Raw genomic sequence first — 25,554 nt, forward strand, 5'->3', positions numbered from 1 at the left:
TGGGAATATTAAGTCAAGTCTTAAATCGGTGTTTGAAAACCTGGTAGGAAGGCAGGGCCAACCCAGGGGTGCTCAGATACAAGCAGTGCACCTGTGTGACCAGAAGACTTGGAGCCAGGATCCACTCCTTCCCAGACTTCATTTAAAGTTTGGTATTAGAGGTAAGGATATCTCATCTAGAGATCCCTGCCTACCTGAGGACATTACAGGTCTTCAGAAGATAAGCAGCTTCTTTCCTTTATTTCTGCACCCTCACTGATGCTTGGGATCTTGCTGTTCATAGAGTCACAAAGCATACTCAGCATTTAGAAAGGACAGATTTAATGCTTTTCTGGTCTTAATTTGCCTGTGCAAATCCTATAGAATAAAAGTCTTAGTTGCATCATCACATAAATTATTTGAGCAGTTCCTTGTGTTGTTTCTTTTTTTATTCTCCTGATAATGCTGACGTTTTTTAGTATTCTAAAAGTATAATTAAGTAAAAACTTAAAGATTGTTTTCTTATTATTGTTGATTTCTAAGTATTACCAGGTTTTATAAAGCAAATTCACCTTCAAAATCATCTCAAATGTTTATCTCAAAAATCTGTTGATTTCTGCCCCAGATTTTTCCCAAATATTGTAGGACTGGATTCAAACTTAAAAGTATCTTACCCAACTGCCTCTTTCACAGAAAACTGTAACAGACAGAAAAGGGAGTTGTATGAATGTCCCTTTTAGATGCTATATTTATGTGGACATGTGATTCCAGCACATAATGAAGTCATACATTTTAACTTGTTAATTTTCTGCAGCTACTGTCAGGGCACTGATTGCAATGCCATCCTTCCTCATCTAGATATTCAGCTGTTTGCGCTCAAGGCCAGTTCTGATATGATGCATCTCTTGTCACGTTGGGTCAGGCTGCTGTGGAATGTTCTGCATGGGAAATCAAATTTGAGAGACCTTGTCAGACACTGGGAATTCTTTCTGCTCTTGGCCTCGTTCCTTCTGTGATTTATGCTGCATGAATATCAGCGTCTGGCCACATACCTTCCTAAACTGCTGACTTGATTTCATTGTTGATCTTAGACATTATCACTATGCACTTGTCTGATGTTCCTGACTTTTGTCTGAACAATTACTTTCACAGTACTTACTCCTCTTTCTTGGTGCCATGGCAATGTGCCCTTTGGTGAGGAAGTTTTTCCTGCCTGCATTACTTTTCTACTCCACTCTTGGCTCACAATCTTTGCGGTACAGGTCACTCTGGCTGCTCCTTGATAGTCTCTGCCAAAAACTGGTACTTCAAAAAGGCCAGTTATGTGTATTTTACCAGTTTGATTTTTTTTTTTTTAAGACGTTATGAAATGAATATCTTTCCCTGAAAGAGAGCCCATTGAAACACAGCCCATATTCTTGATAGCGCTATGTCTTTGTGTCATCATCTGATAAGTACTTGTTGCCAAAATTAAGGCCTGCTTACTTCTAAACTTCAATCATTTGCTTGAGGATCTAATTTTACAGTGCTTTCAACACCTGCTCTTGTTCTCTGCTACTTGGCAATAGGCTAGTGTCCTACAGACTGGGTCTGTTTGTTTTACATGCAGTGGACTGGCTCATAACTCAGTCTGGCCATCCCCATCAGATCACAGACTGCATTATCATCACCTGTGCTACACCTGCTAAAGCAGATGAAATTTTTTTTTTTTCTTTTCTTTTTGTGAAAATACTTCTATGCAAATAGGAGAGTTTAAAGCTTTCTTGTTTGGGTGGCACTTGAAAAACGATTATTTTTTACTTCTTTCTTCCTTTCTTCCCCCTATTCTCTACAAAATTATGTCCCTGAGCAAGTTGGGAAACTTTGAAATTCTTGCTCCTATGAAAACACTGTGGAATTAATGTTAATTCAGTAGACCAGTAAAATCTGAGGTAATTATTTGACATCTGCATTACAGATCACTGTCGAAGTACAATATTATTTATTCTAGTAATATTAAGTTTATATTCTCAGTCACAGAATTCTGTGAACGTTTCTATAGATCCAAGGAAAAATTCAGTTAATACATTATTGTTATTTTAAACAGGCAGATTTCTCTCAAGAACAGGATGCTGTAGGAGAAGTAAAACCATCCAGGCATGAAGAAATTGTTTAAAAAAAAAAAAAAAACTCTTCGTGGGGTACTCCCACCCCTGCTGTGAGATCAAATCTGACAGCAACAGGTACAGTGTTGCCCTCCTGGAAGCTTCTGTCTGGCAGAGTAGGATGCCAGCTGGGGAGATATTGTGGGAAACCTCTGGTGAGCAAGTGCAGTATTTTATAATATCCTTCCAGCTGGCAGACTGCCTAGAGTGGTATTTCTGTCTGCTCTCCAAAACACTTTAAAAACTTTATTGAGATTACAGGCAGCGACTATGGCAACTAGTAGGAACTGTTTCTCAGGTGCAACAGAAAAGCATATATACAAATAAATATGTATCATCCTATGATTCAAGTCAATCCAATACTCTATAGTAATTTTAATATATATTGAATGAAGTAGTACCTGTAATTTGAGTACTGTAGCTTAATCCAGATGGGGAGGGTTCTGGAGCAACGTTATATCTTAATATTTTTGTACTTCTGTATATGAGTATCAGATGATGTGTTTCCCAGTGCTGAAACTATGATCTTCCTAGTCATTTGAATAAATGACAGGAGAGCACTCCTGCTTTCTCTTGTATTTGACCTTAATTGCTCAAAACATCTCCACCTGAAACATCTACCCCCCCACTCATGTGCTCTTCCATAAAAACTGGAGAAAAGGGAAATAATTTAAGGTTGATTCTAGTCCAGTTCTAAAGATGATCTGTCTCTTGAAAAGTTAAATTTTAATGTTTTGATTTTGCCTCCTATTTTTAATACACTACACTGGTAAGTATGTTGCAAAGACTTTATGCTAAGATTTTGTTGTTCACCTTATCACACTCAGAAAAATTCACTCTTATTTGCCTTACTGATGATCTAGAAAGAAGGGGAAGACAACACACTGTAATACTAATCATAGTTAGATGAAAATGGGCTGTGAAATTCTAGGACTAAACATAACTTAATATGTACTTATATTAACTATAAAACAGACTGAGCTTTTTCTTTCATTTATTTACTGCCTAATGTATCTCTGGAAGCAGGAGTACAGTTCTCTGTACCATAGTAACATCCTGAGTGTTAGGAAAAAACCAAATCCAAGGATTTTATCCTAGTTGGTATGGCCAGAACTGAATGTTTACCCTTTCTTCTCAAAAAGCCATTTTTTGCCTCTGTGCAATTCTTTTCATCTGTTAATATTTGATAGGCTGTCAGTGGAGGGAAAAATATCTCTGTATAATGAGACTCGGACTCTAAGTGTTATGTACTAGGAGCATCAAATGCTTTAAATCTATTTTAAACATCTTTCTTCCAAGAAAATGCACTTCATTTCCTTTAAGAAGTCTAAGTGCTGGAAGAACTGTTCTAAGACATTGAGAAAATAACTGACTACCTTACGATAGACAGCTCCAATCTGAAAAAATGCTGTTTTTTGGCTTTTGAGATTTTGTAAATACAAATTCTGTTATGTTTCCTCCAAAAGCTTTGTGTTTTAATTAATACTTGTTTACAATGTGGAGTATTAACAAAAGCAAAGTGTACTAAGAGCAGGAAAAATTACCTCTACTAATAATAAATAAACAACAATGGTCAGGCAATAGAAGAACAACCAAACTTAACTAGTAGAGAGTTTCACTATAGTAGCTTATATGGTAAAAGATGGCAATGAGAATGCCTTCCAATAGGATATGAACCCTATAAAGCAATAGCAGATTAAAAAATAAAAGTAAAAATTGGCAATTCCTGCAATTCTGCTTCACAAGAAAACTACATGGGACTATATTTTTTAGCCTTTTTGTTGGTATCTTTGCTAACTGAAAACTTATATGTCTGTTCTTAGATACCCATTGTTTTCTGCCCCTTTGACTCTCATACAAGTTTCTGGCAAGTATTTCTTAAGTAATTCAGTTTTGCTGAGTTTGAAGCAACTACCATTTTTAAGATTGCAAGATGGTTAAAAATAGCACTGTTCTGATACGTCAGGCAACGACAAAGTGGGATCCATACAGTTGATAGAATCAAGGGAGTGGAGGAAAAGAGAGAAAAATCATGTAAATTGAAATGCAGGTAAGCATATCAAAATACTCTTTCTCTGTTTTTATTTCCCTCATAGTTGTAGCTTCTTAAATGTTTATGAATGTTAATCAAGTTTTAACGTCTGTTTTACCAGTCAATGTAATAACTGAAATCCTACTTGTGGCTATATTTTTTTTTAACCATGGTTTTAACCTTATTAAATTTCTTATTTAAAAAAAAAAAAAAAATTATATCTTGAGCACATGGAGAGGGTGAAGTGTGTAGGAGCTGAACTGTTCATGTAGGATCACACAGAAAATGTATCATTAGGCAAGCAAAGGATCTGGATTTTCTGTGATTAGGTCAATAAATAACCCTTCTGCAAGGGAACTGCTAGGTCACAGCCTGAACCAGAAGGTGAGCATGTGGGTGAACTGAGTGATCAGAGCCAGGGAGCCTAGATCTAACCCTCCTCTCCCTCCCTCTTGGTGGTACTTCCAAGAGTGCATATGCACCCAGAACCTGTGCAGTTTGCACCCTCAGCCCCCTCTACCCCCCACAGCCAGTGCACCAGATTTCAAACCTGAGAAGACTGCGTTCCTCAGCTCACCATTTTTCTAAACTGTTGCTGAGACAGGTGAGTTAATTCCTCTTTCTTTGATATCGTGTTCTATAGCACCTGTATCTCAAGTAAAGGCTCTGTCATTGTATTTAGTTTTACTCCTAGTTGCTGAAAATTAAGAAAACGTTGAAAAATTTTTTGCATCTTTAAACATTTCCTTTTCACAAGTTTCTTCTCTGATTGGGGTCTCAATAAAAACAGTTCTTCTGCAGAAGAAAAACACAAGAAGGGAATTATTTTACATATATTCTTTAATTAGTGTATTGGGATTTATGTTAGTTAGCACCCTAATTCTTCACGGACAGTATATTTTTCTGTGTTGTCCCAGTGCTGTTGAAGCAACTGAAAATTAGTATTCAGATTTTCTCTTGGGATCTCATGAGACTCAGAGGTGTCCCCAATTAAACACTTACTCAACATTTGAAATTAGTTTTCAGTCCTACTACGTTTGTGATTATACTCAAGATGATATTTTAATGCTCCAATGTGCCATCTGGGCATTATTAATAACATTATTTTAATCAGAATTGTAATCTGGAGTAAAGTCTTTTACTACTAATAGCAGTTCTCTCTTATTTATTTTTAAATTTTTGCATTTTATTTGAAATAAATTAAAGCAGCATCAGATTATCTCAACAAGAAAATTGTGTATGGTTTGTAAAAGAATACCAAATCATTATTAGTGTCAAGACTAGAAAAGTTCTTAAGTCAGCATCATTACACAGCTTGAACTTTGTCATTATTGAAGACACTCTCCACCCTCCTTTTATTAATATTTTATGCAGGTAAGGCTCAGATGTTGCCTCTGGTTCAAAGAGCAAAGATATTGCCAGGTGTATCTTCTGTACAAAAAACAGTTCTGGTGCTTGGCAGGATTTTGCACAATGAGCTACTGCCACAGCAGGGTTCCCTTTGCAGCTCCTGTGGCCGTGCTGACTTGTTATCAGCCAGTATTCGATGGTAACGGTCCTTGAATAGGCTTTGGGGTGAAACACAACCTTCTTTAACTAACCCCATGCCTGCAGTAATGTCATTGCTGAGGCACATCAGCCATGTAACTCTGATCATATGCTTGTTAATCATGATCCTTTCTGTCCATGTAGATGCATAGCAAACTTCTCTATTTCTCCAATTTTCCTCAAATGCTACAGAGCAATTAGCCTAAAATGTTAGGCTCTACTTGGGAAACAATTTTTTGTATCAGCAGAGGAGTTAATTTACTTGCTTTGCTAAAATAAATAGTGTATGTACTGAAGGAAAAAGCTTTTTACAAATGGCTGCAGGGCAAGGTGTTAAAAGTTGAAGTAAGAGAAACAAATGATTGAGATTAATCTAAACAAAAAATGTTTAGAAACTTGAAATTTAAGGAAGTGCAACTTAAAAAAAACCAAACAAACAAAAAAACTTTTGTCTCCATTGTCTGGAAAAATAAGCTGGGAAAATTCAGTGAATCATTTAAATGTATGCTAGCAAAAAAGTCATTGAAAATGGAGTAAGAATGATATCTAGCTGTTCCCAGGGCAAGAAGAAAAACTATTTTAAAAAAAAAAAAAAAAAAAAAGGGCATTGATGTGTGTGCCTTTCTGGCACAGTGTGGCATTGACAAATACTTAACTAATATAATGACAGGAGGGACAGAGGTGCTGTCAGTAAACTGATACCAAGCCATGAACAAAGAATAAAGAAAAGAAATTGTTCTTATCCATGCATAGTCTCAGGACCATTACTGCACTTGTAATTCTCCTACATCGTCCTGTCCTATGGAAATAGTTCTAAGGTTGTGTCTGTTTTCCAGAGAATCATTTCTTCCTACTCCCAATTTGCCTAGATACCCAGATTAGAAAATTCAGAAATGTATCTACAAATCAGTTGCATCCATCCTGCCAAGTTCAAAATCAATGTTTTATATGTTTGGACATGATAGATATCTTTACTCGGAAAAGGACTAAGATTTAACTTTAAAACAGGACTTTTTAAAAAGACCATAAACATATAATAAGTACATTTATACTCATAGGATTCTATAAATAAGCAGTATGCAAACTTTAAAGTGTTTTTATAATTCTGTGTATCATTTTAAAGATGAAGTTGCATCAACAGGAGTTTAGTGAGCTTTATACACAGAGGGTAGAGGTGCTAATGAAGAATGTGCTACATAGCTAGTAAGTGCCAGATTTTCAGAAGGGTTTTCATATAAGGAACCATGTGTTCTTGAATACATGTAGTGACTGGCTAAATCTAATTAGATAAATTATTATTTGTAGTAGCTCCTATAATAGAATGCTGTTGTTCTAAACCTGCAAAATGTGAAAAGCTGTATTCAATTTCCTCAGTTTAAACTTAGTGTCTCCATTTATATTGAGTTTGAATAGCTAGACAAACCAGAATTTGGCTGTCCAAATGTGTATTCCACAAATTAGTGGAAGATCACTGGAGCTGCAATGATGGAATGTTCTGTTTAGTATTTTTCCTTTGAGTTGCAGAACTTTTGAAAATGCCTCAGGATTTAATTATCATTAATAAGAAAGAAATTAGGGATGATAGAAAGAAACAGGCTGTAACTTATTTTACTGCTTCAGTATTCCATCTATGCCCCTTTCAGAGAGATTTTTTTTCTATATATTTGTAATTAATTGTCTGGTATATCTTATACTAGATAATAATTTGCATAAGAAGACCCGCAGAACAAAATAAGTACTATGTCAGTTGTTCATCCTCAAGAAATCTGGATTGAATTTGCACCTAATTGGAAAATTCACCCCACTTAATTTTTTTTTCTGAACAGCAAGTCATGACTGCTTTCATTTCTTTAGATACACTGAATTGGTGGTTTAAATTTGAGATTTTTTTTTTTAGGCGGGGGGTGGAGGATATACTTTGGATACTTATTAGTGATAATACATCAACAGCTGATCCTGTAAGGAACTTAACTGGTGTCAGGAGAAAACCACCAATGCTTAGAGTGATCTTTGTTCTAACTACAAAATGTTTCCATGAGCTTCATACTGTGCTGTTAGATATGTTGCAGTGTGAGATGTTTTGATGCATTTCACACCACAGCAACTGACATAGTTAAGAATTGTTTGGAGACAATGGGCATATGACCTTATTTTTTTTTTTTTTTCTGGGAGAAAATAACAGACAAAAAATGAAGTATAATGTAGAGAAACTTGTAGAATTTTACTTATTTTAAAAAATCACACTGAAATGTTTAAAATAAATAATCTTAAAATATTGGATTGCAATTCAAATAGTTTATTGTTATTGAAAAATCTATCATTCTTTCAAGAACAGCATGACATTGTCATCTCCTTGTGAGGAAGTCCTTTTATTGCAGTTTAGAACATTCTTGATTTCATTGTTCAGTTTATAGCCAGAACTTTTTAAAATCAGTTGTCCTCTCTGTTTTAGAAGGGAGACTTTTATTCGTAAATGAGATTTGCTTCCTTTTATTTTTTCCCCACAAAACTAGGAAATGTTTAAAAAAGAAAAAATTATTCACCTCCCAACACTTTTTATTTTTTTCCCTTTTGTTTTATTGGACACACTTCAAATAACAACAATAAACTTCTGTAGAACATTCTGTAGAACAGGAATATATCTACATAACAAATTACATATCAAATTATAATCAGTAAATGCTCACCACTAAATTGTTTCCATTCATTTTTTGTAGACTTTTGCATTTGTCTGTATCATACACTGTTTGAATGTAAGAGTACATTGTTATGCAGAAGTTATTCAGCAATATATTTTTGCTTTTCAGTCAACGTATTGCATAGTATCAGAATGACCCAATGCTTGGATAAATCGTTCAAATTCAATAAAAACCTGTGAAATAATTAATGTGAAGAAGAACACTCATTTTAAGAAAGTCTTCAGCCCCCCCTCACCATTGATATGTCATCTAATCTCAGGAACCCATACCTTATTACTTGCCCACTTACAATTTCCTGTTGTATTAAGGAATCTAAAACGGACTTATGAAAATGATAAGAGAGGAAGGCAATAACTGGATTAATCTGAGCAGAAACTGTGAATGTCTGAGAAGGTGAAGAGCTTATTGAGGTATTAATAGGTGACTGACAGAAAGCCAAACCTTTTCTTCCTTTATATTTTGGAATTTCAAATAGAACCAATGTGCTTAAACTTCAGATTTTCTGAATGTGTTTGCTAGTTTTGGTGAGTTTGCATCTGTCATGGTTTTATGACTTTTGGTTCTCGATATTCCACATCATAACATCATGTGGGGCACTGGGAGATTAACTGTTAATGCTCAAGTTCTGGGTATCTGACCAGAAGAGAAGAATAACTACATTTGCCAGGGGACTTTGTGGTCACAGAGAGGAGGTATAACTCCTGGCAACATCACCTGATGCACTCTTTTTCATCTGCTCTTCTTTGTCGGCTCTCCTCCTTACTCCCTGCTGCTCAACTGAACTGCACATCTCACCTCAGTGTTATGGTGAGGCCTATCCACCTTTCAGACATTCTCTAATTATATTTGAATGATTAGCTTCAATTCTAATTATACTGTATTATAGTGTGCTATCTTGTATTCTGATACTTTATTTAGTAAATTAGTTATGTTTCTCCTTAGGTTGTTGCTGCTGTTTTTAATTATTTTGGGGTTCCCTTTTCCTGAAGGTGCAGATTTTGTGAAATCCCTCCACCCCGCTAGTCACAGAACTGGGCTGAACCAGCCTGTGAACTGTTGACAGCATCTCAGCATGAATTATTTTGTTCTTTTACAAATGCCATAATGAGAGCCTACTTGACGGAAGAGGTCAGTGGTCCAGAATTTAGGATGGACAACAGAAAAATGTAATGAGGTTTGCAAAAGCCTGCAGATGCAGACCTCTCTTCTCAGAGTCTATTTTCAACTTTGCAGGAAAATTCCATCACACAGAATTTCCACTGCAGACAAAAAGTGGGATTTTTTTAAATTTGGTATACAGATGGCAGTAACATGAGCTCTCTAGAGCGTTATTTCAGCTGTTTAGGATGATCTGTGTTCACTGTGAATATACAGATCTCACCCAACTCAAGTGGGAAATAATCAAATAAATCCTGAAGATTATCACACCAATATGTCCCAGAAAAATGTCCAGGACATATTAGCCCTGCTAAAAGGTATTATGAGTTCCAGATTAGTTATGCCTGCTGTGGAAAGTGGTTTCCCAAATGATAATTTGATCAGTTTTACTACATTATACATTTGCACCTAAGGTCAAACTTGTGAAGATGTATTGCATTATTTCCCTTCAAAGACATTGTGGTATTCTGAATACTTCATAATCAGTAAAGAGTTTTTTTCATCATCAGCTTTAATCAACTGGTACAGTTGAGAATTTGTGATTTTTGTTCTAAGAATAAGCTCAGCTATTGTATTTTCTGCTGAAACAGTGAGGAGGGGGAAATTCAAATTTAAAAACTGTTAAGTCCTGTATCCAAAATCACATGTAGATAATTGACAGTAACCTATATCTAAATTTCTGGGTAGTTTGACACCCAATCTGCAGAACTCCAAAATAACAGATTTTGTCTTTAATTACACAGCCATCATATAAGAAATGTGGGCAATCAGGGATCATCTATATCCTCTTCCACCTTGGGAGCCAGGCTGAGCAGTGTTGTTAAGATTTTGAGTAAAACTTACAATCATGAAATACCACCACATGTGGTATAAGGGAAATAAAGGGCTATTTGGTGTGAGAATTAAGTGTAGAATTAGGTTGTCTGTGACAGGTTTATGTTTCACTGAGGAGATTAATTCACATGCAGTTTGAGCCTCTTATGGGGTAGTTAAATGTTGAACAATAAAATAAAACACAAGCAAAATAAGTGTCTTATAAATAGATCTCTGCAGCCCATAAATATTCATTCAGGGATTACTATTACACTGCATCTCTCAACGTAGACCTTAAGGTCTAGAGAACAAAGTGAACAGAAGTGGGAGGGAAATAATAAGTGAAGGCTCCTCATCTGTTAGAAATTTCAGGTTATAATATTATCATATTAGAAGGTAATAAAGTTATTTAATATTTAAACATAAAGCATAAACAAAACCTAATATAAACAAATGGTTGTACTAGGAAAAAAAATGGCATTGAATGAGAGAATTTCAAATTACTAGAAACCTATATTAAAATTACAAGGCCAATGCAGCTTTGGTTCAATAAGAATGCTTTTACAAAAATAGAAATAACAGTGCTGAAATGAAACGTGATATATGGCTTCTGGATTTCTATCAGTTGGGCGTGAAGGAAACAGAGTCCTTACTAAATATATGAAGCCTCTGAATCTGTTTGGCAGGATGAGGTAAGATTCCATTATTCTGCAGGACATTGAAGTCATTAGGTTTCAGACATGATCATCAGGCACAATAATTAGAACAGGAAACTGGTGTAGGACTCAACATCCTGAAATAGTACTGGAGAAATAAGCAAAGACAGAATATAATAGGAGTGAAAAGTACAATGTAAACAAGAAACTAGGCAATTAAGTAGGTTAGGAGTCTGCTTCTTTTGGCACTGTTAATGAACAGTGGTGTAATCGTGGACCTCTAAGACACAACCACATATAACATTTCTTATTTTAAAATGGGGCTATTTAAGTACTGACATAAAATTTCTTGAAGTGAAATCTGCAGTGAAATCTCATAAGCCATTCTTTACCCAGTTAGAGGAACAGAAACATGGTGATTTTTTTTCTGATGAATGCGATCACAAGTTGCACAGCCATCAGTTGAGGAGGCTGAAATTGCTTGTTTGTGGAAGAATTTTTGGTTACCATTTGCAAAAAGTGATGTGATTTCTAGAACAGGAGAGATATAATTAGTTAAGATCTTTGTGTATAAAAAACTAGTTGCTGTAAATCTCTGCTAGTGAAAAATATGAGCAATTTGTTTCTCTAAAGTTTATTGGCATATAAAATCTGCTTATAGATATATACTGCCTGCAGTTATAATGTAACTGCATTATAACTGAACCTGAAGATCCCAAAGCCTTTTCTAAATTTATTTCCTTTAATACAGCGTATGCAGTAACCTTTCACTGGTCTTGCAATGGGACTTGACTTGTGAATTAATATTCATATTATATGAGACTGCTTCTATGATACTTCTCTCTCAAAAATGTAATCTTATAAGTGGTTGAGGCAAAATTCATATATAGCATTCTTCCCAAAAGTATTCGTTCTGAAAGCTTATTTTCAGGTAATATTGTAACTTACTGATTTATAGGATTCCATCATGTCCAAAGGAACCTTCTTTGCTAAAGTCTTATGAAAACATATACTTACATATCAGTGATTTTTTTTTTATATTGCAAGACTCTTAAATTTGATGTACATTTTGTCTGTTCAGTTGCACTGAGCTAAATAAGAATATTAAAACTTCAGCCTTTTTGGGCTTATTTTAAAATATTAGTGTCATTTCAATGTAAAAAATATTCTACACTTTATGAATTATATAAACATTACTAGGCCAGTAAATATTCTTAACTTTTTCTTTATTTATAAAGTTAGTTGACTACTGGAGCAGAGTTGATAAACAGCATGAAGTGAGAAGAATTAAGAAGAAAATGATAATTTTTTAATGTTATATTCTTACACGCATATGTTTCTTATCTTATTCTTAAAGATTGTATGATTTTATAGTGTAATCATGATAATCAAAACTTCATGGTAAAATAAAAAATTGGTACAATGCTATGAATTTAAAATACACCTGAAATTTAAAGCCATCTGAAAAGTTTATATAGACGAATTGCTAAAATGGATTATCAAACACTGGTTCCATGGAAGCCTAGAAGTAATGCAATCATTTTATTTAAGCAGATGTACACTGACTAAGGTTTCAAAATGAATGCATCTAAATTAATTTATGTCAGCAATAAAGCTGTCCCAACATAACTATGAATGGATTTGTATGCATGCATTTTAATCTGAAATTTGATGGGTTTTTTTGTCTGTTTTTTAGAAAATACGTTTTCTAAAGCAGCTTAGCTGTCCACTAGGTTTTCTTCAAACCTAAATTGTCTTAAAGGCAACAGTTTTTATCATGGATCTAACTAATAGTTTAGACCAGAACTGAACACAACCAGAAAGTCTTGCCCTAACATTAGCGTGCTAAATTACCACACAAATATGTGTAATGTATGATAACAGCTATTTCATATTAGAATTGCAATTGGATGTTTTTGTTTGCTTTCATATTGCTCTCTCTAAAGTACTCTATCCACAATTAACAGTAGTTAAATATTTATTGTTATTTCTATTCTGTTAGCTTTCAGGAATGCATCTATTGAATATAAGAGTATACTTGCTTAAAAGACAGGCATTTTATTAATCTACTATGGTAAATATTTGTATTATGTTAAAAGCATACTTAAATTTTTTTTTTTTAATTTTCTATGGAAGACAGAACAAGTAAAGGCTAATCAAGCTGTCATACTTATTAAAGTGTTTGACAGTGGTTGCCGAGTGCCTAAATTTTAATTAACTGCACATGTTTTGAAAGCTTTGCTGTGTTTTTTCTTACTCAAGAGCTATCCTTCTGTGATAGAGTAGGTTGTTTGTAATATCTAATCGAGAAATACAAGATTCAAGCTGTGCGTAGGTGGTACATGAATTTTTCACCCCTGCTGACAACCACGTTGGTTTCTGTGTAATTCTTTAAACTGACTCAATCAAACTCATGCTGTTTATACTTTTAATTGATTGAATTAAAACATCATTTTAAACACTTAATCATTCCATTAGACAGAATTGTTTGCTTATTCTATGTTTCATCCAGCAAAAAATAAGCACAGATTTCTTATCCACAATGGATCAGAAAACCATTTTCCCAATCTCTTAGTTTCTGTTGGTAGCCTCAATTAAGTATCTGGCTAAGACTATTTTTTCATTTCTTGTAAGGGAGGCTGTAGATGTATTCAAGCAGAAGTGTGCCTGTCAAGGACAATGAAGACACTGTGTTTTGTTTTGTAGAACTGGATGTGATCATCCATCTATGAATTTGGAATGAAGTGGGAAATAGGTCTTTCACACTGCTTCATCCTAAATGGATCCAGTTCCATTTTTTAGAGTTTCTTGTGGAAGCCTTCAGAAAAGTTCTGTTAGCCTGGAAGGTATAAGTTACCACAATATATTATCATTATTTTTTCTTTACTTACCAATGTAAAAAGTACGCATTGTCACATTCTCATATCAAGAATTCTTTGACCATGCTGGCTATGAAAGTCCTGCAAGCTATAAATCTTGATAGTAACAGCAAACTTTTTGTAAAAGATAGTAACATACAACTGTTGGGTAGCTGTTGAGAAGATACTTGACAAATTTCAATTACCTTCACAACATGAGTCTGCTAGAACCTATAGTAAGCATGGATTTTTCAGTTTACATTGAAGAATTAGTTTTACTATTAGTAACGTACTTACTAAAATTGGAGAAAAAAAATAGGTGTTTCAAATTTTATTTATGCAATCACAACCTGAGCTGTCATCTTCAAGCTGTATTCTTTGCTGTGTATCTGTCATCACTGTTAATAAGAATTTGCATGACAAATTAGACCTCTGGTTACAGATGACATTCCATTACCTTCAAATTACATCATCAGTGATAACTGTAATTTCATAACATTCATTTCATTGTTACACCTTTAACTAAATGGATTTTAAGCCTGATCCAAAGGTTATTGAAAACAATGGGTATGCTGACTTCAATAAGCTTTAAATAAGGCCTTTTTGAACAGTTCTGTTAATGAAGTGCCAGAAAGATTAGCACCCCTTTTATTCTTTTAGTTATGTTGGCTACTAACCACAATAAAAACTATTACTAATTCTGTTTTTGAGAATGCAAATCTTAAACAGGTATCTGAAATCACCCATGAAAATAAAGCTTCTTTACACACTTAGCCATGAAAGCAATACAGTACAGGGGTGCTGTACAATCAATGAATATACAGATGATATAGTATATTCGAGAGCTTGGTTTATGCAATTATTATACTGGAGCAGAAAAGGACATTCACCCTATCCTGGGCTTGCGTAGGAAACTCCGGGGGAGTGAATCTCCAGAAAAGATGCTTCCCCACTGGCAGTCAGCTCTTAAATGGGTCTAGGAGAGGTGGAGCCAGCTCCACCCCTTCGTGCAGCACAGGTGAATTGCCTCCACATGTGCTTCCATGGCTGACTCATTGCTCACCTCAGGTGATCAGTCAGAGGTTCAGGCTATGATTCAGTAGCCCCATACACTCCACCCCTTCACAGCATGAACCAATGACCAGGTTAACTAAAGGGTGAGCTTTTCCTGATACAGAGATCCAATATACCACGATGCTTATACAATTTCATTGCGACACATGTTGGCGAAATTCAAGATGAGTGATCATTGGTGAACGTTGATATTCTTTTATGGGGCAGTGCTCAATGATGTTACTGGAGGCATGCAGTTGTGAGGTGCAGGTCTGTCCTATGTTCCATCAGTCCCATGTAGACCATCACCAGGTGTTGCACCACGTGACCTGACAGCAACACTGGAATGCTTTTGATGACATTTTGTTCCTTCCAGTGATCCTGAAGGCTTAAAGACTCACGGGAAGAAATACAGACATTTCAGAGGTACCAAGAGGGGAAGGTCTGCCCTCCAGGGTAAGATACAGGCCATATTCTATCCTGGGTCAACACTTCCACTTGTACTGGGGCACGTTCTGGCTGCCTGTACCACACTTTCTGGCTAGATGTCTGCGGCTGCATAATGATATCAGGCGCCAAAGGAGGTGTCCTGATCTGCCACAGGGACATGATGGGAGTCCCTTTAGCAATGAAGGTCAGAGTGTTGACCACAATATCAGTAGGTGATGTGCCCATTACTGGAGGGACTACTGAGCCTCCAGCCTCCAACAATCTCCCCCAAGGTGCAAATAGGCCACACCACTTGGGTCCTACCTGCACCTTCCAAGGCCATTTTATTCTATGGGTGCCAGGATCTAAGTTCTCAGGAGCAGGGTGCCGAATATTATTTTCATTACCAATCTGGGGTCTTACCTGATGATCAGTGCCCATAATTTCAATCCTAAGCAGAGTGGCCCATGTTGTCTGCACCATTCTGAGGCTACTGGATCTGCTGTCTCGGGGTCTTTCATTCAGGTCCTGCAAGGTTTCATACAGTCTTTTTGTCCACCCCTGCAGGCACTGGGAGTCTGTCTTCAGGGTAGCCATAAGAATACCCTTATAACGTTCGATGAGGCCTGCCCCCGTTGGATTATATGGCAGGTGGAATCGCCATTCGATGTTATTTTCTGCTGCCCAGCGCTGTATCGTTGCACCAGTAAAATGAGTTCTTTGGTCACTCTTGATGACTTGAGGTGTCCTATAGACAGACATCAGTTTAGTGAGTGCCTTGATGGTATATGCCTGGTTTGCTTTTGGTACTGGCCTGCAGTAACCCACTTGCAGTGTCGATGCAGGTCAGGGCATATCTCACCCCCTCAGACTGAGGAAGGGGCTCAATGTAATCAACCTGCCATCACTGGAGAGGATTGTGTCTTCTGGTGAGACGGGCTGTTGTTTTGGGCAATGGTCTCAGACTCATCTTGGATCAAGCATCACAATGCCAGCACGCCTGGACAATGTCCAGTAGCTGTATGGGCAGTCCCCATGCTTTAGCAGCTGCCCACATTGTCTTTTGTCCAGCATACCGTAGCTTCTAATGTAACCAATGGGTGACGTTCTCAGATGGTGAATTCTCAATCCATCAAACTCGGGCCAGTGTATCAGCTTCATCATTTCCCAGTGACTGTAGGGGCTGATGACCAGAAACATGGTAGACACATACAGTCCTGCATTTGACCATATTCCATATGTCTAACCACATGTCCTTGCCCCAGATTGGCCGGGCATGGATTGTCCATTCCTGGGTGGCCCACTGTCGTGGGCAATCCAAAGAGTGAGCCCCCAGTACACAGCCCAAATATCTGTACAGATATTGAGGATACCATCACCGGGTTCCTTGGTTATAACCATCCACACGGCTCGCATTTTACCCATTGGCTGCTATGACCATCCCCCTCATCAAACCAGATTGTCTCAGTGGAAGGGTGGTATGCTATTGCTCTCCTCTTGCTCAGGTTGCCCCTGCTGGACTCATCTGTGTACCAAGCATCTTCAGGGATAGGATATTTTCCCTCCTGAATGGGACTCTTCTCTGGTGGAACAACCAGTATTTCTTTTGGTGCATCACTGTGATACGTAACTGGGCCTATGATCTTCTAGAGTTCTTTCAAGGGTGATGAAGACGGACTATTCCTTTGGCTGAGATAGGTGACCCATCGTGCCACTGTTTGTGCTTGGGCCACCCCTGTCTTAGGAAGGTGGGTCAGATCTTTCACGCACCCCTGAATTGGCAGAGTGGTCTTGACTAAAACTTCAGCTGTTTGAGTTATTGGCTCTACTGCCTGTAATGCCAAATCGGCAGCCAATAACTGGTTTTCAATCATACTGTATCTTTCTTCTGCTCCATACCAAACATGAGATCATAAACCAATGGGGATCCAAGCAGAACTCTGGTGTTGCCACAGGCCCCAACTGAAGCTGTCTTGAGTAACATGGACATCCAACTCAGCTGGGAGGGTAGGATCGAATATACCCCATGCTGGGCTTGTTTAACTGCCAGTTTTGCCTGTTGGAAAGCATCCTGTTCTGCTTTCCCTCAATCCCATAGCTGCCCCTTTTTTGTGAGTCTATACAGTGGCCTTAGCAGTTGTGCTATGTGAGGTATAAAAACACCAGTAACCCAATATACCTAAAAACTCTTGCAGCTGCTTCAATGTTGTAGGGACTGAGAATGCCTGAACCTCATCTATGACAACACTGGGTAGTACTTTGGTCTTTCCTGACCAAACTACCATCAGGAATTTTACAGACAGGCCCGAACCTTGCACCTTTTGGGGATTTATAGCCCATCGCCTCTGTTGTAAATAGGTGGTTAATGAATCTTCTGCCTGTCCTACTGCCTCCAGTGAGTCGGATGCCAGCAGGAGCTCATCAATATGACATAGGTTAACATCAGTCTTTTTCCAATCATCTAGGTCATGAGCCACTAGATTATGACAATACGTTGGTGAATGCCCGTACCCCTGTGACAGGACCTGGAAGGTCCACTGCCTGCCTCCCCATGTAAACGAGAACCGATCTTGCAATTCCTGAACAATTGGGATACTGAAGAATGCATTTGCTTAATCTAGGACAGAGTGATTTTTATCTCCCTACTCATTTGTGTTAGGGAGGCAATATTGGGTGTGCCTGCATGAATAAGCAGCGTGACCTTATTGAATTTTCTATAATCTACTGTCATTCTCCATGTGCCATCTGACTTTCACACTGGCCATATGGGGGAATTATATGGGCTGTGAACAGGTCTTATAATGCCCACTTTTTCTAATTCCTGCACTGTTTTTGATATTCATCCTGCCCACCTGGGAGTCTATACTGTCTTACATTAGTAATCTGTCACTGTTTTGGCAGGCAAATAGATACCTTATACTCCCAAGGTGGGAGATTCCAAACCCCCAATTTTAACCATGTTTGGGTGACAGGAATAGTTTGTCCCTCGAAACCACCAATCATCATTCTGTCTCCATGAAATTTGTTCAGATCTCCATAGATAATTGATGCTTTGCTCCAGTATCAACAAGTGTCATAACTCTCTGGACATTTTTCTGGGACCAGTATATTGGCCCTCTACATAGGGTCTCCTGTCCTGTCTGGAGGCCCTAAGGGGACAAACATAACTCATCACACCATGAACTGGGCCAAAGTCAAGTCTTTTGCTTCAGGTGGCTCAGGCATTGGGAACAATGAAATCCTCTAAATTCCACATTGTTGTTGGTACTGTTCCTATAACCGTTACCTTTGGTTTCTTACGGTAGTTTTGAAGTCTCTGATTGTCTCCACAGCTGAAGGAGGATGTGACTGGGCTGGTGGTCGATCTTCACAAATTGGACCCCAGCCCAAATAAGGTTGTTAAACATTTGTTTCCGTGAGACTCTTATAGGCCCAGACAGAGTTCCACACAGATGGCCTCTTGACTACTGGAAGCACCTCTGCTGCTTCTACTACTCAGATATTGCTACTCAGAGACCTAGTGCTCTGCCTCCCTGAAATCAGCTACTAACTGGGCAACCTGTTGAATCACAGCTTCTGAGGTCACCAGAGGGTTTAATACAGAAACTAAGGTCCCATATAATGTGAGAAGGGGCCTGTTGTAAGATTAAATCTTACATACCTGCCAAAAGCATATCTGGGCTATCAAACGCATGCTTGTATATCGCTTCTCTCATGCCTAATTCATGAATATAATTTTGAAGGTCCTCCATGGAGGACCATAATCCTGTGTTTAATGGAATATCTGATTTATTTGGCCAAACCATGTGGCATGCTGCCACTAACCAGTCTATTATTGAATGGTTCTCGTTGCTATACTGAACAGCAGTGTACAATCTCTGCGTGACAGCAGGGTGTACCATTATGGTGGCTAACTTTGATAATTCTGGCCCATTAACCATGACACTTTCTGCCCCTAAATCCCATAATTTAAGTAACCACATGGGTACACTCTCTTTTGGACTCCGCCGAAAATGCTGCACCATATCTATTAATTCTGTTGGTGTATATGGCCTAGCTGTTACATGTAAATGCATTTCAGCAGGGGGCTGTTGGTCAGGGGGCACCCCTGCCGGTCTATCTTGTACTTTCTTTGTCTTTTGAGTTATAATAGGATGGAGTTCCAAGGAATCCACCATGAGAGGAACCTCTAGATTTCACTTAGAATTTTTGTTTTCCTGTTCAACCACGTCTGTTACTTCAGAGGTGTAGTTACTAACTATTGAAATACTGCAGACCTGACTCAGGGAATGTAAAGTTGGTCTTTTCCCTGTTAAAAAATTAAGCTCCTGTTCCAGTTTTTCAATACAATCTTTTAATAACCAATTTTTACTTTCTAAGGTGTCCAATCTTATCTCAGCCTGATTTAAGGAATTTAACAGTGGCCATGCCATTGTGGATGCAGCTAACTGCCTTTCTTTTATAGTTAAGATGTCTCTGTCCAATCCTTGAAAGTATCCTATCATGCAGAATGGGGAAATATTCCCCATAATACACAGGGGACCCCATTTCTCAACTATGGTCACTAATTGGTAACAAGGAGATCCCAGAAATCCTGGGATCTATCTGGGGATCATTTTATCTAGGGAAATTATGTTCTCCCCCCTGACCCATTTATAGAAATTCCACAAAAAAAACCCCCACGATATAAAGTATATTTGGCCTGCCTGGCTCACCAATTGTACAATCAATGAATATACAGATGTTATAGTATATTCAAGAGCTTGGCTTATATAATTATTATACTAGAACAGAAAAGGACACTCACCCTATCCCGGGCTTGCATAGGAAACTCCAGTGGAGTGGATCTCCAGAAGAGATCCTTCCCCACTGGCAGTCAGCTCTTAAATAGGTCTAGGAGAGGTGGAGCCAGCTCCACCCCTTCGTGCAGCACAGGTGAGTTGCCTTCACCTGTGCTCCCGTGGTTGACTCATTGCTCACCTCAGGTGATCAGTCAGAGGTTCAGGCTATGATTTGGCAGGTACACAGGTACACAGACAGGACAGTATTTTGCAGGAAAATCCCACTGTTTAAAAAAAAAAGTAGTTTGGGTTCCAATAAGGCTTATCTGTATAGAGGACGAATGTATGTCTTTAACAGTAAAAAGAGGATTAATGCACATTTACACGAAAAGCAACAACAACAAATAACAAACATACAAAACCAGAGAAAATAATCCCAACCAATAAATTCACAAATTATGTGTACACTTGAAAACAATTCTAAAATATATATTTATTATGATACAATAAAGTGAATCTTAAATTAATTTTTGTTTTTGTTATGATCACTTGTAATCCTGTATCATAAAGCATGCTTTCTGGAAATCCAAAAATAAAAAAAGAGAATTTGAATTTTTTATTTTTATTTTTTTGAGTGTTGCCTATGTGCACATAAAATACTTTGGGATAATTCAGCATATTCTTAATTTGGACTTTATCTGACTTTAGATATACGTATGTTTTCTTAAAAGAAATTGCCAACATAATTTTTTAAAAGCTGAAGGTCAGAGGAACAAGATCCTCTATAAACTGCTTTTAGTCTAAAAAATGCTGTTGCTATGACTACTTGAGAAGCTTTTAAGGTGATGTCCTTTTTATTTCAAGTATTTTTAGAACTTTAGTTACCGTAACAACAGGATGCACTTAAAACAGCAACTTATAATAAGTTAGCTCTTTCTTGCAAAGAAAATATCTTCTTTCTTTTTCTTTTCTGAAGAAGAGCTTCTCATCATTAAAAGTTGTAAACGATAAAAAAAAGCAAAGCTACAAAACCATTTTTTGCATATCTCCCCTTGGCAGCTTTAGTCCAAGCAGCAGCTGATATTTTACATTGAGAATTTCACCCAAATTTTATTATAAGCAGATCAGATGATCAAGATAGTAAAATATGATAAATAATTTTGGCTGCCTTACCAGAGTGATATTGTATTTCATTGGATAAGTATTTTTAAAACAGTCTCTGAGTACCTTTCCACAACAGTCTTGATTTTAAAGATTTCTGCCATGTTCATCATCATTTATCTCTTCTAGATTAAATAATATGATTTTAGGAACTATATTTATGCTGAATGTACAAACTGTTAGACAGTTTTAAGTCTGGACAGACTATGAGCTTAATATAGTGATAGTGAGTGTTTTGATGTCCAGTTGCTGGATAATATGCGTGGAGAACCCCTGGAGTTAATGCTTGTCAACAGAAGTTTCAAGAAGATCAACAAGAGTAGCATGAATCATAACAGCCTTGAACAGGGATGACTAAGGAGCAGCCTAACAAAAAAAAAAAAGTTGAAAAATCTAGGATACAATATGGGGAGAAGAGTACCAGTGGGGGCCAACTGTTCTCTGAGGGAGAGGAAGCTTGTAGCCAACCACAATTACATATGCAGCTGGGCACAGGGACTTTGCCAACCTTGTTTTATTCCACGCTATCCAAGCAAGGCTTGGAGGGCTGAGTGATTCACTTTGCTAAAACTGTTAATAGAAAGCAGCGTATTTGCAAACTGAACTACCAGTTTGCTAAAGGCTTGACCTATGGGCTGATACCTGAACCTACTCTTGGCCAGTCTCTGTCCTCATGGAGGTGTGCAATGTATAAGGATTGGGCTGTCCCCAGTCCACACTGCTCACTGACTTGGGTGTTGGGTTTCCCCATCTGGCAGTACCATGTCTTGACCCTCCCATGGGAAGCCTCTGCAACTCCCCATCCCCAGAAGAGTAGCCAGCCACCATTGTGCCTTCAAAATATTCTTTCTTTAAAAAAAGTTTAATCTGTGTAGATCTGTGTACATTAAACTATGCCTTGTTAGTTTCCCTAAAAAAGTGAACAATGTAAAGCATATTATATGCAAGTGAATAATTACACGTAGGAAATACTGACAGCTTATTCACAGAATTATAAGCAAAAGAGACTGTGAGTCCTGTAGGACCCTAGAAAGTAACGTAAAGAGACTGTGATAAGGTACCTTGAAGCATCACAATTTGTTTTCTTAAAACTAAGTAACTAGAAAACCAATTTACCACTTGATCACAAAACCCTGAAGTCTTTATTTCTCATGCAATTAACCAAATCAAGAATTTTGACACACCAATAAACACAGTATCAATAGAATTTCTGTGAGCATGGAAACATAGCTCACCAGAAATCATTGTTAAATGTAATAGAGTATGTCATGCTGAATAACCAAGCCAAAAAGCTGATGAATTATAAACTATTCTGTTCCCATTTATGGACAGCTGGAAAGGATGCATATACATAGGAAGAGATTTAAGCAAAAGTCAGATGTGTTGAAGGAAAAAGCTACAATTGAAAACATGTATGGGATGTCTTTTATGGGAAGAAAGAAAAGAAAAAAAACAAAGAGAAATGCTGATACAGTTGTAGTGATTTGTAAGAGAAAGTCATGGAGACATGACAAATTTAGATACAACAATGCTTTCAGTAACACTGAAAATGCAAGTTTTCATAGATATTGTGGTCTTAAAGAAGTATTAGTTGAAACAAGAAAAGAGGAGTCATAAAAAATAATAGCAACTTCACTTTTCCAAAAATAAGTACAAAGTAGTGCAAAAAAGGAATCAGCCAACTAATAGATACCAAAGCAGAAATATGTAAGTCAATATTTTGAACTAAATTGTATCATACTGAAGCTGTATCTTTCTTATGTTAAACAGCTTTTGGAATATTCTCAGGCATGAAACTTGATCAAGTGTAGTGGTAAGTTGTTAAAATGTGGCACAAGTTTGTCACATGCCAATATATTTTTTCCCAAATAATTAACAAAGTTCAGCAGATAAGGAGACTCAGGAGTTACTCTCAGCAGGCAATTTAAATGAAACCATTCTTTTTTAGAAGTTGAGAGAATTCATGAGAGTGTCCTAAGACTTTCCTTTGCTGACTGACCTAAGTGCTAGACAATGTTTTCAAAATGTTTAATGTGCTAATTCAGCTAGGCTGCAATCTTAGTGTAGGGATCATACAATTTATACAAGAAAAAAGGACTGCTAATATTAAATAACCATGTATGAGAAATTCTGAAAAGTTAAAGACTTATGAACAAATTAGAATAGTATCTAGAAGCAGAAATCATTAGAATAAAAATTTCAGATTCACGAGTATAAGTCTGTTCTCTGTTAACCTCTAGACATGGGAAAAATAGCTTAATACTAAGTAGAGTAACTGCTGTCTAGGGCATTGTTTTAGAAGGACAGGGTACTCTCAAGACAGAGCTTGAACAAATGGTATGTTAGAAAGTATTTTGAAAGAAAAGATGTCATTCAAATGAAAACAAAAATGTAATGAATTATCAAAGGAGGGAATGAAAACACAAGAACAAAAGCAAGTCATCTTAACTACAGTGCTTCTGTTGATAAATTTAATTTTATATGTTAAATATTTTAAATAAATACTTAAGCACAAGATTTTTCTAGATTAGTTTAGGATATGGACACTGACATAATACTGAACAAATATGAAGGAAAAGAATTTGTGTAGAACACTAACCCAGAGAATAAGAAGGAAAAATTTATGCTCATATTCTTTTCATCTGCATGATCATTTTTGGGCTCTGAGTAAGCAGGTTACAGTTGAATTAGAGCACATTCAGTGTTAAAGGATTGATGATTAAAAGTTAATGATTAATATTGTAAAAGCTTTTCACTTCAAGGCACTGAAATGATTGTCAAATTGACCCTCATGATATTCTTTGAATGAACCAAGATAATTTGTAGGGGAAATACATGGCTGGACTATGTGTTCCTTTTTTGTGTGTCTATGATATCTTATTATTTCTCTTCTTGCCTCATTATATTGATATTACTAATGCATTTTCACATTTGCAGGACATAGTATGCAGTTGGAAAATTTTCTTAACATTCACTGTTAAACTTTCTAGCAGGATGCATAAAGGGCCTTCTTTTGGTATGTAAAAATATAATATTTAATAATAAATATTTAATAATATTTATTTAAGAATAATGTTTTCTGACAGCTGATATCCAAGCCAGTCTATGATCTCATGATTCTGTGATACAAAATGTTACATGAATGGAGAATGTGCAGAAGAGAAAGGAAGTATTTTATCTGAAAATCTTATTTTACGTTTTATACTTGAATGCTGCTTAAAGTGAATGGAAATTAGCGATGAAAATGAAAAAAAAAAGTGGAAAAAAAGATTAGATTCATGTGCAATCATTTTTTATATCTAATTTATATTAAATTCATGTAGATATATGCATTTATTTAATCTAATAATCTATGTTAATATCTATGCGTTTACATAAGTGATTGTATATAGATCTAAACTTAAAAGTGGAACTGAGAAACCCATACTAATATTATTAAGTGCAGCAATTCTAACAGAGAATTTTATTTTTCTACATTTCTATAGCCATTTCCTTAATGACATAACCTTACTGTAATCATATGACAGTTTGGGTAAGAATGTGTTTAATGATAACAGATCTAATCTTGTCTTAAATTCTAGATGGATTTGACTTATTTACTTTCACTAAAATAAAATAACATCATCTACCTCTTGTAAATTCATCTCATACTCTTTCACCTTGAAACATATATTTTGCATTTTTGTCTTGAATTTATTGATAACACTTAATGTAATATTCTTCAATATATTCACAATACATTTCTTTCAGCTTATTTATATTTCCACAGAGCTGTTTGCATGATGACATTTATATATCTATTTGCTAAGCCTTTACATATTTGTGGAATTTTTCATCACTAAGCTGTGACCCTTATTTCATTTTGATTTGAAAGCCTGTGATAAAGAACAACTCTGAGAAATAAGCAATGGCTTTGCACATGATATCATCCAGTTTTATTAGTATCTTACCTGCCTGTCTATTATCAGCAAATATTCACTTCCGTTTTAATCAAATGACCTGATTGTTAAATGTTGCCATAATTTTCCTGATATCTCCGTTGATGGTGAATACATTTGCTGAAGCCTCTGTGGTACCAAGAGCTTTTACACTTATCTACACCTTCCAACATTATGTTTATTTTTTTTTTCTGCCTAAGCTACATCAGAATTTTCTTTCCTGTTTTTATCGTTTTCTAGCTTACAAGAGCCATTTGTACACTTGCTGTCACATTCCAAGTTCTAATGACTGTGATATTATTATT

This window comes from Tetrao urogallus (genome assembly GCF_951394365.1).
Source record: "Tetrao urogallus genome assembly, chromosome: 4".
Taxonomy (NCBI): Eukaryota; Metazoa; Chordata; class Aves; order Galliformes; family Phasianidae; genus Tetrao; species Tetrao urogallus.